General features: G+C 36.7%; 1 protein-coding gene across 4 annotated transcripts in view; it reads right to left on the bottom strand.

Annotated features, from left to right (window-relative positions):
- The window catches only part of LOC142334330 (E3 ubiquitin-protein ligase SHPRH), a 126,951-nt gene extending 119,132 nt beyond the window's left edge, over positions 1-7,819 (bottom strand). The window contains exons 1-3 of one of the 4 annotated variants that reach the window (XM_075382282.1): positions 7,703-7,819; positions 4,517-4,621; positions 678-794 (exon numbers count right to left, since the gene is read on the bottom strand). The gene's annotated coding sequence lies outside the window, so the exon portion shown is untranslated. Of the gene's footprint in view, positions 1-677; positions 795-4,516; positions 4,622-7,267 lie in introns of all 4 variants that reach the window. The other 3 variants (XM_075382280.1, XM_075382283.1, XM_075382281.1) reach the window with 3 other exon arrangements.
- Between the last annotated feature and the right edge of the window lie 8,216 nt (positions 7,820-16,035).

Here is a 16,035-nt window from a genome sequence, read left to right as displayed (position 1 = left end):
ACAGTGCTAAACTTACTGTAAGCTGTGCAGTTTCATGTCAAGGGGTGATAGGCCCTTCTTGTTTAAAGATGAAGGGGGATTTGCTGTCACTGTGACACCTCATTATGTCGATACACTAGAGATTTTTTTGCTCCTAGGCTCAATTTTCTTCCAAATCTTGACCTTAGCAAACATGATTTCAACAGGACGGAGCCAGCTCACACATGGCCCGATAGTATATGGCAACAGTAAGATGTTTGTTTGAGGATCACATAATTGCAAGGACTGCTCTAACATCACTTGGTCACCCCGGTCTCCAGAACTTTCAGGCTGTGACTTCTTTTTACAGGGACATCTGAAGAGCATTGTGTACCAGACTAGACCAACAAACATTGCCCAACTCAAAACACAGCTTGAAGAGGAAATCACCAACATCCCAGAGAATACATTGTGCCATGCTCAGAATCGATATACTGAATGTGCATGCAAAAATGGGCAGCACTTAAGTAATTTTTAAAAAGTAATGTATACTGAAATTTCCACTCTTATAGAACATATTTTCAACATCAAATAAATGTTAGTAATTTTACTTCATTTTTCTAATTATCTCAAATTTTCCTCTTTCTCTGCACCACCTGTACATATACCCTGTATTTTACTTTCTAAACATATTAATCAGTAAACTATCAGTATTATACCTGTCAGTACATTAGTTAGTTCGCTGCAATGTTAAATACAACTATTTGGGAAAAATTAATCTTTTACTTTTTATTGAATCCAGTTTCTTAAAATTCATATTTTAACTCCTTTAAACTCTGGAAAGAAATAAACCCAATGATTAAATCTGTAGTTATACCTCATAACTATGTTTCAATATGTTTATACTAATACTTGAAATTATGTTTTTTTCAGATAAGGTGAGAAAGGCAATTCTATTACACTTACCTTTAAAAAAGTATTTTCCTCTTAAATATCTAGCAATCCTTTGATAAAGCAGTTTGATCACACTGTGACTACTGCAATAATGTGTTTCTGTCATCCAACACTTTATAAACAGACTATATTTGGGACTCTTTGCAAACCATTTTCATACACAAATTGATAAAACAAAAGACACCGGAGAGTATTGACCTACATTATTTACTTTCAATAACTTATGTATTAGTTAGTTACTAATAACTGATAGTATTAGTTATTCCTAAATGACTTTTACATTTTTCTTAAACTTAGATGCCCAACCCTATATTTCCTTCAACCATCTTATTCATAACAAATGATGACACTTTCTTTGAACATGCCTTTACTATATATCTGAATGTTGAAAGACATGGACTTAATACACATGTGTAAAAATTAATTTCACGATCAGACTAGCCTGAATAGGCATTTTTTAATGAAACATAAAAAATTTTATTGACTGACATCATTCAATAATCATTAGACAAATAATCTAGCACACTAAACAAGTTCCACTGAATTTGAATCGTATCTGAATTTAGTTACATGTATTTTGTAAATGGATGACATAAACATTTTAAATCACATTCTTTATTATTATCAACTTGATCACAAAATATTACAGGTAGGACTGTAATAAAATATTTTAATGAAAATATGCTAAAAGTAAACATTAATAAATGTCATTATAATCTGAATTAGAAAAATATAGAATCAAATTGTTGTCAAATAAGAAACGTTATTGTGGCAAAAAAACCACAATAAAATTTCAATTTTTAATATATCTAAGTAAATCCATTTATGTAAGCAATAAGGGCTATTGTTGTGTGCTATTAACTTTAGTTGTTAACACTATTATACTGTTACCTGAACATTGGTGATAATTTAATTTTATTATTCATAAGATATATTTATTTTGACTTATTTCTTTTAAGATACATTATCCTGACCCCCCCGCCCCCCAAAGTTACAAGAAAAATTTTCCTGTCTGACACACCGTTACGGAAGGAATCCTGAAAAAAGCGTTTGAGATTACTTTGCTGATGACCTCGAGGCAAAACAAAATGGATGTGATGACTGTGCAGACTATTACTGGCATAACATTGGCGGATGCTCAGGCCAAGGGTCTCCCTCCCAGACCTGCTTCAGAGACAAGGAGAGGGACCAAATGACTTAAATCAAGGCAGTCCTCCAGTGACGAGGAGGAAGTACCTCTTCAGGTAGAAGAACTGGTCAGACAGTTTGAACGACTGGCTAATGAGTTACGAAAAATTATTGACAAGAACATGAAGCACAGTATCAAGGAACTCAAAGACAGATATTAGTACCACAGTCAAGGACCTCAGAAGGCAGGTCAACAGTACACCTTTAAGAATCAAACAATGCCACCCAGATGCAGATCGTGACTGGGTTGTCAGACATGACCACCCAGACGCAGATCGGGACTGGTTGCTTCATCTTCCCATTTTGGATGCAGTAGACAATGGCGTGACCACACCTCAGTTAATCGAGCTGATCAAGAAGGATTAGCCGAAAAAGGTTTTCAGAAATATCTTTGTTGGAATATCTGATAGAAATGAGAGGGCAATTAATATGCTGTCCATAACAAGACATGAATGCAATGAAGGAGGGCAAGGCACTCCAGACCCTGGCGGCCAGGCACCCACAGGTGACCTGGCTTCTGAATAAAATCGGCATTCAAGCTGGGACTGTGGTGTCAGCCACAGTGGAAGCCAGATTGATTGGTGATGCAGAGGGTGTGGCTCCCAATCACCAACAAGTTCCACATTGCATACATGGATTCTGACAATGGAACCGACTTAGCTCAGGCTCTTATCAATATTTACCAAAAGTTTAGGAACAATAGTGGCAGCTGTTTCGGACAGCTGCAGAACAAATTATATGGACAAGATATGGCGGCATTCATCCGAAATGAATTACAAGGGCAGGAGGACCAGATGCCAGTTTCATGTCATTGCTCCAATGGATAGGCTCCCTGCTGCGTGGAGCAGTGCTGAGTCAGCACAGGAAACTCACAAAACAGAGACACTTGTGGTAAAAAGAAATACATCGTACCCAGAATTACTTAAAATGGTCAGGTCAGAGGTGGTGGTCTTGGCAGCCACACAAATTCTTTCCATCAGGAAGGCTGGGGACAGAATGGAAGTTAAGGTGAGGGAAGACAAAGATGCTACTGGTGCATTCAGAGCCATATCGTCGGCGATTAAAGAAGGAAACGTCCACACGAAGACCAGATCAGTCATTCTCAGAATAACGGATTTGGAGAGTGACATTCAAGCCTCGAAGATTGTACAAGGGCTGGCGGCAGTGGCCGGGCAAGAAATGCCGGGTGACCTGAAGGTGAACTAAGACCAGGTTTTGGAGAGACTGTTGTGGCAACCTGCCAACTTCTGGCGTTACTTGTTTCCTCACTACCTCAGAAGGGTAGAATTCACATAGGACTGCCCTGCTGCAGGGTGGACATCGTCGACCTGTCTTGGTGATGCTACTGATATTTGGAGGCTGGACATACAGCAAATAATTGTAGAGGCGAGGATAGAGTAGAGGCCTGCTTCAACTGTGGCAGAACAGGCCACCGGGCGGCTTGCAAGAGACCAGCAAAGTGTCTATCTTGTAATGTAGAAGGGCACTGCACCGGCGGTGCTACATGCCACAAGGAGACCAGGAAGGAGAACTGGTCAATCCTCAGCATGTGTTGATGAAGGTGGTCCAACTTAATGTGAATTACTTGTCGTTGGCATGCGATATGCTAGTGCGGCGTGTCTTGAAGGCGGGCGCGGAAATTACATTCGTCTCCGAGCCATATGCACTCCATCCTGATGCAGATTGGATAATGTTTACGGATGGCACTGCCGCAATTTGGCCAATGCAGGACACACATTGGGTGAGTCAGATATTTAGGGGCAAGGGTTGATGGGGTGTATCACTATTCATCCTACATCTCCCCCAACATTCACATAGAATGGTACAAGGAAATCCTGGCAGAATTGTCAAGTGATCTCCATACATACCAGTGCACTTTCGGCCAGCGATTTTAGCACTTGGTCAGTGATGTAGGGATCTGTGCAGGGCTAGACATGGTCTGCCTCAACAGAGGAGGAGCTTGAACATTCAGGAGGGGCCTGATGAGATCTGTTGTGGACCTGACTTTGCTTCACCAGAATTAGCTGTGTGGATCCCAGACGAGCAGGTCTCTAAGGAGTTCACAGGTGAACTCCACCACCAGGGGATCACAATGACAACTTCCGATGTTGGTCCTGTTCGAGGCAGGCCAACTATGTTTTGCAGGTGGAGTACTGGGGAGACCCTGGCTGAGTCTCTTGACTTACAGGATATACAAGGAGTTACTATAGTAGAGGACATGGCTTCCCGCATGGCAGGCTGCCTTGAAAACATTTGTTCTGGACTCCCACGGCAGTACGACAGGCAGGGCCAGCCACCCACTTGCTGATGGACCCCTAAAATAGCGATAAAGAGGGAGGAGTGTCATACCATGGTCTTTGAAGAACATTCAAGTTATGGATTGAGGCCCTAAAAATAACAAACATTCAGTACTTACATAAGAGCCCAGGCTGAAGTAATGAAGAAAGGTTGAACCAACAGCAAGTTGTAGTATACCTTTACCATGTAAGAAGCAGAAGATGGTTACGTTCTTTCTGACAACCTGAAAATTAATTGACTAGTAAAAAAAAACTGAGTTGTGGTAAAGAAAATTTCAGCTCTAAAACAATAATTATTGGATTCTACAATGTGATCTTCAAAAAATGAGAAAAGAACATGATAGTTTAAGAAAGGGACTTAGTTAAAGTAAACATTTACACTAAGCATAAACAATTTGTCAATAACTGAGGCTGAACAAGGAACATAAAATTACAAAAATTAAATAGGGCATGAATAATGTAAATGCCAACTACAAAATTATATGAAAATTTATTATACAATTCTCCTTCAAACCATGCTGGAAAATGAATGAATGACACTGAAAAAATTATTTTTTATTTCTGATTAATAATTAAGAAAACCTGCAGATATTTTTAACTCTATTATAAACAAACAATTAGTGTAGCTAATCTTTATAATAAACAACAGCATAATGTGATAAATAAAGGTTTAACATAGATACCACTAACTTTGAGAGTGCAATAAAACACAGAAAGAAAAGATGACTAGAGAATTCAGAACCATTCTGTCAAACAGATGATTTAGCTACTATTACAGGTACTTATGTATTAGCGCTACCGCAGCTACAGTTTTATTTAAAAACAAAGTCAATCGGATTTAGGTGGAAAATGGACCAATATAGAGTTTAACATAGATTCAAAACAGTCTCTTTATTAATTTTAATAAATGGTTATTTATATATTATTTTATAAATATAATTTAACCAAACTTAACCTTCGCTCGCCAACCTTGACTAATTAACAGGAGTGTTTTGATTATTTAAATAATAAATAATTGCAATAATTACTGAATTTATTAAATAAATACTCAAAAAATTACGGTATTAATTATAATTAGTTAAGGTTAGCGAGCGAAGCGAGCGTAGGTTAAGTTTGGTTAAATTATATTTATAAAATAAATAAATATAAATAACCATTTATTATAATTAATAAAGAGACTGTTCATTTTCTACCGAAATCCGACTGACTACTTTGTTTCTAAATAAAGCTGTAGCTGCGGTGGCATTAATATGCAAGTACCCTATTGCAATAAGTTATACATTGTCTGCTAGTTTTTCATTTTTTCCCTTAACATTAAAGATGTACAATAGTATTTAATCATTACAAATATAAAAAATTTGGCTAATGAGAGAAATGGATATACAATGTTAATTAACTACTTTAACACCCATCAAACATGACCATGATAATACAAATAAGCTTCTTTTTTAGCATCTACCAAATAGTAATATTACTTTAATAAAATTAGAAAATATTGACAGTATAATTTATTTTTCAATTTTGGAATCTGAACTTTTACTAACGATTACAACTTTGTTTTCAGAAGTGTCATTTAAATAAATAAGGTGACATTCAGTTCATAATAGACTGGTTAAGGTTTTATCTAATAAAAATGGGTACTTACGTATTAACGCCACTGCAGCTACAGCTTTATTTAATAACAAAGTAGTCAATCGGATTTCGGTAGAAAATGAACCGATATAGAGTTTAACATAAATAAATATTTATTTTATAAATATAATTTAACCAAACTTAACCTACACTCTCTAACCTTGACTAATTAACACCGTAATTTTTTGAGTATTTATTTAATAAATTCAGTAATTACAATTATTATTTAAATAATCAAATTGCAATAATTACTGAATTTATTAAATAAATACTCAAAAAATTACGGTGTTAATTGGTCATGGTTAGCGAGCGAAGGTTGTTTGGTTAAATTATATTTATAAAATAAAGAAATATAAATACCATTTATATTCTGTTTTGAATCTGTTTCGGCATATTTTCCACTGAAATCCGACTGACTACTTTGTTTTTAAATAAAGCTGTAGCTGCAGTGGCGTTAATACGTAAGTACCTAAAAAAGTTTTGAAAGAAACAAATAATTTAAATGCTAATGAGTTAAACATGGTCACTACCACTTTGAAATTTTAAAACAGAAATTTTCCATATTTATTTTTTTCATGCAGAATATCAGTTTGATCGTGTATAACACAAATTTTGTGAAGCATCTTAATCCATTCTCAAATGTGAATTTTTATTGAAAAAAATATATAAAAAGACAACACACAGACAAACAGAAAACAAAATTTTCTCATTCACACATATAGGGGAAAATATTTTACAAGATTTTATATTCAAGAATCCACTGCCTAAGTTTTTCTGTTTATTTCTAAAACAACCTGCATAATTACTCCTTGACAATAAAGTGTAATGTGATGTAATGATCTTTTTAGCAATAATGGTATATCAGCCTGTTTCTCATCCATATTAAAATGATGCAAGGACAATGTCTCTCACAACAGAAAACAATTTAAATCGCAGAATGGTAATTACTAGAGTAACATCAAACTCCATACAATTCCCAATATTAACCAAAGGCCTATAATTAATCTGAAATCACACGTCTTCGTAATAATACTTCTAAAATTGGCTTTCTAGTAGGGCAGATCTGAACAAACATTATTCATAAATGTTATAACAGATTCTCTACAGTATTAATGTAAAAGCTGATGCAATTTAAAAAAAGCACATACACTAGTGATAAAAAATATCCATTACAAGTAACTTTAAACATCAGATCATTAACATACCAACAAATCAAATAACCAAACCTAAGTACTTACTGTAAAAATATTATTATGGTGGCAAAATATTGATAAAAAAATATTCCCGCTAATGCACAAAAATAATGTAGGTTACAAAACCCTAAAACAGCAAACAAATACTGAAGTAACCTGCACACAAAACGTCGACCATGTATAGTATCATTATGAACAATGATTTATTTTACACAATTGAAACTCCAATTACTTGAAGATACTTTTTAACAGACAGTATTCACTGCCGTCAATTCACACGCTATCTATTGATCTAACAAAAAAAACTAACAACTAAATATAATGTAAATATCGAACTTGACATTCAAGCGATAGTAATTAATTACGAGATGTAATAACAAACAGCCCGGTAAAGGCAAAACTGAATTTGAAACAACTTTGAAAAATTTCCTTCACTCTTCAAAATCAAATTTAATTTAAAAAACATATATATGTACATACACTACTGCAACTTTATTTTAACGCTACACAAATAACTAGGACTTAATTCAAACTTAATCAAAACACAAACATAAACCAATTCGGAAACGCTGCTGTCAAAATGTTCTTATTCTTCACTTCTGGCCTCCGAAATGCTAAGAGATATGCAAAATTATTATTACCTAACTTAAACAACAGTTTATCATACACATAATAAATTAAAAAATATATTTTAATGTAACAAGATTAAATTTATTATATTTCTATTGTTGACACCGCACTAGGCATGTGCCCTCGTATATTAAATTTAAATATTTTAATTCAGTTTTAAGATCTTATCTGTTTTCCCTCCCCAAAACACAAATTTGCAAAATAAATGTAATTAAAATATTTCATTAAAAATTCCATTTGAATTTTAAAATCTTCAGCTACATAAGTATAGGTTATTATTACAAATACAAATAGTTTGCGGTCTATGTCAGCAAGTAGTTGTTACCAATTAGCTTATACCGGTGATTGTCATATTTGTTTTGTTTAACCTCCTGGACACCGTTAGATATTGCTTCAGAGGAAGAATTGAATGATTTGTAGCTGAAAGTGCCATGTCTAACCGGGCATTTTAACACATACGATGATTCTCAACCTTTTTTAGCTCCCCGACCTCCAAAAAGTAAAAAAATATATAACAAAAATTTTTCGACTTCCCACCACAACTCAATTAAACCTAGGTAAAACTACTAGCTGCGATGATAGCGACTGGTATGAAGTTTACAAACATGATCAATTTATAGGTACCAACTTGATGTGTACGGGCTCCTTGTAATTTAGTCTGATTGCATAGTATTCGGTGAGAGCGTCATGTGAATATGCATATACGTTTCAACACGTCGTGCTCTGAGTAGTATAAAAGAGGTGTAATGAATTGCAGAATGTCACTTTAATTTCAAATGCGAACCGTGGCTCTGGTGCCTTTATTTAAGTTTTTAAAAGCGAAGTTTCATTGAAAATAATAATTGAGGTTATCAGTTTATTAGTCTGCGATCAAACGATGTAACTGTTTTTTTTTTTCAATTAGATTCTTCTGCAAAATGGATAAATTTATAAAAAACTAAGTGAGCCATCTATCTGCATTTAGTGAATCGATTACTAAAAGGACAAGATTGTACGATGATAGTTATTTAAATTATGAATTTACCTTATGGGATGGAAAGCCACAGTGCGTTGTTTGCTTTCGAGTCCTCTCCAATAAAAGCATGAAGCCATCAAAACTAATTCTAGCACTTGAAAATTAAACACCCGTATAATAAAATCAAAACGTCTGGAATTTTTCAAAACAAAAATTATATACTTTGAGATATCAAGAAGCTTCTACTAGTAAATTAAGTCATAAGTTACTGGTAAAAGTACACTTGAAGCATTTTATCTCATAGTACCGGCTAGCATGTTAGTATTGCACCTCCCATTACATCCATCACCAAAATGTCTTGGTGGAAACGTTCACCGTGTTCGTCACTTACGTGTCCCAGGTTGTCCGGGAAAAAATCCAGATGTGAGTGAGGAAATATATTTTCAAAGACATATTACATACCATAGCTCTGTATGAAGTAAGAATTAACAATATCGTGGTAATTGTCGTATTTTTGTATACAGAGAAAATTTTTGCAAACGTCTTTAAGTGAAGCCCAACATTATTTAAAATTAAATTAAATACTTCATCTTTGACCAGCTCTCTTAATTGAGGAAATTAATATTCCTTCACTTACATTCAGAAATTTCTGCCTGATGTACAAAAATCCGGGACTATACTTCTTTATTACTTTTACAAAATTTTTCATTAGTCCTAGCTTGATACCCAGGTGGCAAAATTATTTGTTTGGGTTCAACTGAGGACTCAAGAATAATATTTTTCCCATTTGTAGTTAAGTAGTAGTCTCATTTCTTCCACTCCTTGGTGTCATAACATGTACTTAGTATAGCCTAACTGCATGCATAAAAAAATAGCTATAACTTTCAAATTACCACATATGTTCCAGCTATGTTTTTTATAATTTATTTTTTCAAGAATGTCTTTCATCATATCATATGTCTTTCAAATTAATATCATAAGCAATTGGTATCGAAGGATATTTGTTACCATTGTGTAGTAGAACCAGTTTTAAACTATACTTGAATGAATCTGAAAAGGTGCCAGTCCTCAGGTTTATGAATTTGTCCTAAGTGCAGCATAAGCTCATCAATATTTATGTAATAAACCAAATTATTTTCATCAATAAAGTACTGAGAAAGTTCTTTTTGTCGGCTTCAAAAGCCTGAAATTTTGTATTTTTTTGAAGTAAATTCCAACCTTGCAGTCTTGATCCTAAAAGTTCAGCTTGATTTGTTGATAGATTTAAATCTCTAACCAAGTCATTTAATTCACCTTGTGGTGTAAGATGTGGCTTATTGGAAGATAATTCAAAATCAAAATCATTGTTGTCTTCTTCAGTACTGCCTGATTTTTCATTACTGCTTTCAAAACAAACATTCACAGGTGACTCAGGAACTGGACTAATTTCACTGAGAGGTACAACCTGACTGCAGATTGCAATGAAGGATATTTTACAGTATGTTTAGACTATTTAGAAATTCCAGACACACTTAAACAAAAGTAAAAATGAGTTACATGATCCTTTGGTTCACACCAAACCATAGGTACACCAAATGTCAAAGCCTTCTGTGTACCTTTCAGCCATTCTCTTAAATATACAGAACAATTAGTGCATACTATATGAGGAGCCCACTTCTTATCCTGATCACCAATTTTATACTGAAAGTACAAATGATATGCTTTTTAATTAAAGGTGTAAATGTTTTTCTATTTGACTTTACGGTAAGATTGAAAAAATTAATTCATTCCTAAATCCAGTGCTTAATACAAATAAAACAGCTGTGTTTTCAGCTACATGTTTTGACCTGCAGACATGATTAATTTTGCCTATGAAGGCTCACTCTTCAGTATTAGATATGATATAATATGTGACTATGATATGGTTTAATTCTCTGTCTAGTGTTGCTTATTTATAGTTTACAAATTATATTAACAAAGTAAAACAATAAAAAATGAGCTAACAAAATACAATATAGGAACTTAAAATGCTAACTATACATTGAAAAATAAAAGATATCCGTTAATTAAAATTTTAAAAAATTTCAAAAATGGTGGCTGATAGAAAGATGAATTCATATTTGTTTTCAGCATCAAAAAACAGATTTAAATCATATATCGCATGTCAGGAAACAAAAATTATGTTTATCAGTGTAATCAATGGGGAAAAAAAAAGATTTTTTTTGTGTCGGTAAGAAAAATATATAATTCTGATAGTATTTTTTCTCCTGAATTCAAATATATCAGTTTCTCCATCACGTAAGGTTTCCAAGAGACAGGCATTTATAACTTCAAACATTTTAATACTTTCTGCATTCTTATTTCAAATATTTGACTCGCCTAGAAAGTAAAAAATGATGGTTTTCTACTATATTTCACCTGCAGAGTATCCCTCTTGATGGTCCAACAATAATCAGCCAGCACATTAGGATTCCATTTGCCTTCATACCCCTGAAATCTTCTGATGAAAGTGCTCCCCATGCATCCTAGTTTGATATTGAATGGAGATAGATACAAATTTTTAGGATTACACAATGGGTCATGTTTCACATTTTTCTGTTCAGGAATGAGTAATTCATGTTTAGGCCATTCTTTTTTAATGAAATGGTTTTTCTGTCCCTACTATTCCATTCGCACAAAAACCAACAGTACTTTGTGTAACCAAGCTGCAGACCAAAAATAAGTGCTATTACCTTCAAATCACTACAAATATTCCATTCATACACTGCATATTTAAGTTTTTCCAATATAAATTTAAAAATTTTATACTAACAAAGTGAACCACAGGTACTGATGGGAATTTATTGCTATTATGCAGACGCACAGCGTTTAAAGTAACTTTAGAGGAATCAATGAACAAGCGCCATTCTGTTAGGTGATGTTCATTACAAAGTGTCTTCATAAGAGAAGAAATGTCATTACAAAACACTAAGCTATTTTCTTCAGAAAAATAGTCTTTAAATTCAGAATGATTATTATAATAAGTAGATAGAAATCTTTGTATTCTTTTGAAGAACATTCCATTCTTTTAGCCAGGAAGCAAGTATTTCAGACTGTTTTTATGGGTAACTAAATCTCGTATGAGATCTTTATGATTTTCTTGTGTCAGTAAATGAAGCTCAGATGAACTGCTTTATTCAAAAGTTGTATCACCAGAATCTGTTCCTTTTTCTTCCTTACTTCCATCAGACGCTGAGTTCTGTTCATCTAATGTCACATGTTCTGGAGGCTTTGGTATGGGCCATTTTTCGCAGTGTGGAATTGGTCTCATTCCTGATTGCAAGTTAGGGTACATGAGTTTTGTAAGAGCACTCGAACAGAGCAGACGTGAGGTTTCTTTGCTCCACGTTTTTAAAAATTTTTCTGTTTTTACGGTTTATTTTTTGGTTTGGACTATTGGAACTATCGGTGAATATATTATTGCATGTGTTTTAAAGAAAATTGCAATTTAAGGGTAATGGACTATTTTTTTATAACATGAACCTTATTGCCATGAGCATTAAGGACTACATTTGAGTAGCTGTTCTGTTTACAAGATTCGACACACAACAAAATACTATAAACAAGGACTTACGAAATTATCTTCTATCTCCGTGGTGGGTGCACTAATTTTTTCTAAGTCTGGAGACAGTAATATAAAGGGGAACGGTTTTTTTCTCAACAGATCCCTTCTGTATTTCCTACCCCAAACCCCCTGGGATCTATCCATCCCAGGTCCTATCCGACCCCCCTTCCTGGCACCATTTCTTTGCCTTCATTTTTGGGGGAATACATTTTCGGACCCCCCATTTTTTTTACTTCATTTTTGGCTTCATACATTTAAAGAACCCCTGTCCACCTTTTTTTTTTGGAGCCCCGAAACCCCCCTTGTGGGGCATCAAACTTCTAGGAATTAAGAGTAGAACACAGAGGTACTACTTACAAATTTTTCTGATCTTCCTATTGGCAGAAATAACCAAACAACATAATGGATGAAGAGGACTCGTCCTCTTCTGTCTCGACCGACTCGTCAGCATCCAAACCAGCTAGATCTGACAAAGGACAGAAGAGAGTTAAAAAATCATCAACAGATGAAAAGGATCCACCATCAGGAAACCTGAAAACCTTGACCAACAGACTGGGACTTGCCCTGTACATTTTGAGACAGAACCATGGTACTGGACTTCATGATTTTATCAATACGCATGAAAAAGAACTGCAAGCTATCTTCAGCGGTCTCCAGGAACTGCTTGACTTAACTGTACCCACTAAACGAACTACACAGGCGACCCGGACTGACGAACCACACTCCTTTTAGTTCGTGGCAATTCACGACCGCAGCTAGATAGTAGAGCGCAGGCGGCTTTGTCAACCGCCGAGGGCTGGATGGACATTCAAAATTTAAAGATTTCCGTGCCCAAGACGAAGTTCATGCTTCTGAAGGGTGCAGACAAATTATCATGCAGTCGAAACCCCCATATTAAATATAAAGGCTGTGTAATCAGCTGAGTGAGGGTTCATAAGTACCTAGGTGTTTTGTTTGATGATAAGTTGCTTTTTAGTAACCATATTAAGCAAGTTGCGGCGAACGCTGTCTCTGTGATGCACAAGCTTAGGAGGATTGCTCGGAAGGATTACGAGCTGTCGGGCCGCCAAATGTACTTGGTGTACCGAGGCGTTTTCGAAAGTATGATCGCATACGCGGCGCTAGTTTGGGCGCATAGGTTGGAAAGAAATAGAGCACTGCTTCAAAATTTAAGGAGTGCCCAGCGCAGAGCCATGATAGTATGCACTGGTGTATTTAAAACAACATCCAACGAGGCTACTACCGTATTGGGAAAGGCTCTCCCAATCGATTTGGTGGTGAAAGTTCGAGCAGTCATGTGGAAGTTGCGAAGAGGTCGGGAGGCCGAGGCATTTGGGATGCGGTTTTGAGCCGGGCCAGAACCGGTGATCACAATGCACCGGAACAAAATTTCGTACAGTTGCCCATCTCATGTCTGCGGAAGAGGCTATGGAGCCTTGCGATGGAGACATGGCAGCTTGAATGGCACACCACGACTAAGGGAAGATCCTTGTATAGTTTTATACAGGATCTGGTTGGATGGTATGCCTCAAGTTCGTTTTTAAGGGCGTCGGGTGCCCAGGTGCTCTCCATCCATGTAAATCTGAACCAATATCTGTTTCGGTTTCGCCTGGTGGCTGATGAGTTGTGTGTCTGCGGGGAGGTCCAGTCGAACGTGCATATGATGTTCGACTGCCCTGCTCTTGGGGGGGGGGGGCAGAGACCGAGCCACCCTGGAATTTAGAGGCCAGGGGGAAACTTGGCCGCACACAAATGGCGAGAGCCGCACGGCTCTCGGACCGTGTGGGAGTTCCTCGATGAGGTTGCTATGTTCAACCGTCATCGGTAATTTTAAGGGTTAAATTAATATAATATGGACTCCTATAGCTCTGCTGTTGGAAGCCATCCTTGAGAATATGGCTGGCCATCAGCCAAATCAGCTCCAAGCGCTGTTAAATGGTGGACAGGTACTAGCTGGCATACAGCGACCGAGGCGTGGCAGCCTAAATTGCTGCCTTTTATTTATAAGTACTACGATAGTTTTAATTGTAACAAGGGGTGCGCTTCCACGATTTAGTTTTATTGTTGACAAGTGAGCGACTGGGACACATAAGCGGGTGCTGTACGGCACCTTGCTTAATTCGCTCACGCAAGTTAGTTAGCTCATTAGGAGCAGTTAGGAACGAGGTCGCTATACCGTTTTTTTAGAGGCACAGTAGCTGTTTTTGGCACGGAACATTTGGTCTATGCTCTAGGGCGACCGAATGGGGTGGTGGTGGGAGAAATGCCAGTTAATCAAATGCGCAACATCCTTGATGAAAAACTGACTGATGCTGAACTAATCGCTGGCCAACAGACCTATCTGGGGACATGTGCAACTGATGGCAGTGCAGGTTTGGCCGAGGGAAATGTCTGCACATTCAGAACTCTTGAACGTCGGCGGCGCTCGGCAAGTATGGGTGTACAGCTTTCAAACATTAGACAAGGGGATATTATTAAAGAAGCTACCATCATGGGCAGGAAGGCTGATAAATCCTTTAAAGCAAAATATAAGATTTTCTATGACCTGGAGGAAGGAGAAGAAAATGCTCTATGTGGCATCTTGGGACTTTTATTTTACCAGAAGGAAAATTCGGTATGGCCATAAAACGTACTTTAATGTATACGTTGAGAGGGAGACTTGGTAAAATGAAAATGGTGTTGCCAGAAACAACGGCAAAAGCTCAAAGTGGACCTGTTCAGAGCGTCAGGTTGACGACGCCAGCAGTTTCTGACAGTAGCACGCTAATAGTAAGATCCGCGAGAAGATCATACGCTGACCTTCTTCATACTGTAAAACAATCTGTTCTAAGAGAAGAAGCTGGAGAAGTCCTAGCATTAAGTAAGGGTGCTAGGACTTATGCGTTACTTATTACAACACACAGAGCAGCAATGAAACTTATACAGGCGAGAATTCGTATAGGATGCGTAATTTGTAGAGTCCAGATAAAATCCGATACTCACTGCTTTGGGTGCTGGGAGATGGGTCACTCCCTATTCTCAATGTAACGGGCCTGATCGCACTGGTCGATGTTATAATTGCGGCGGACAAGGCCATAAGAAAAGAGACTGTACGCAGCCTTCAAAGTGCCTGAAATGTAATAAGGCTGGACATCGGACTGACAGTGAGGCCTGCAAGAAGACTGACTGATGAAACTGATGCAAGTCAATGCAAACCGTTACGCCTTAGCGCACGACTTGATTTGGAGAAGAGCGATTGAGGAAAACAGCGACTTTCTATCGATTTCGAAACCTAACAAGAGAAGGGTAGCCGATAGGAATGCAGACGCCGCTATTCTGAACGTATCAGGTCGATATGCACAGATTGGTGTCTCTAGACATAATGGATTTGTTGCTGTGGAGTTGTCTGAACATATACTAATATCTACATATATCTCCCTCAACTGGGATGGCAATATTTTCTGAATTTGTAGAAGAACTTGAAGAATTTATAAGAGGACCTCGGAAACCCATTGTATTAATGGGCGATCTGAATTCTAAATGTCGTGAGCTGGGTGGTAGGATCTCGACAAGACGCGGATATGCCATGATCAGTATGTTTGCAGCAGTAGGGCTTGTGGCATGCAACAGGGGCTGTGTCCCCACCTACATCGGACGGGGTCAAGG

The sequence above is a fragment of the Lycorma delicatula genome, chromosome 1, assembly GCF_047948215.1.
Source record: "Lycorma delicatula isolate Av1 chromosome 1, ASM4794821v1, whole genome shotgun sequence".
In the NCBI taxonomy this organism is placed as follows: domain Eukaryota; kingdom Metazoa; phylum Arthropoda; class Insecta; order Hemiptera; family Fulgoridae; genus Lycorma; species Lycorma delicatula.
The sequence above is the reverse complement of the archived record's forward strand: the minus strand, read 5'-3'. Positions and strand labels throughout refer to the sequence as shown.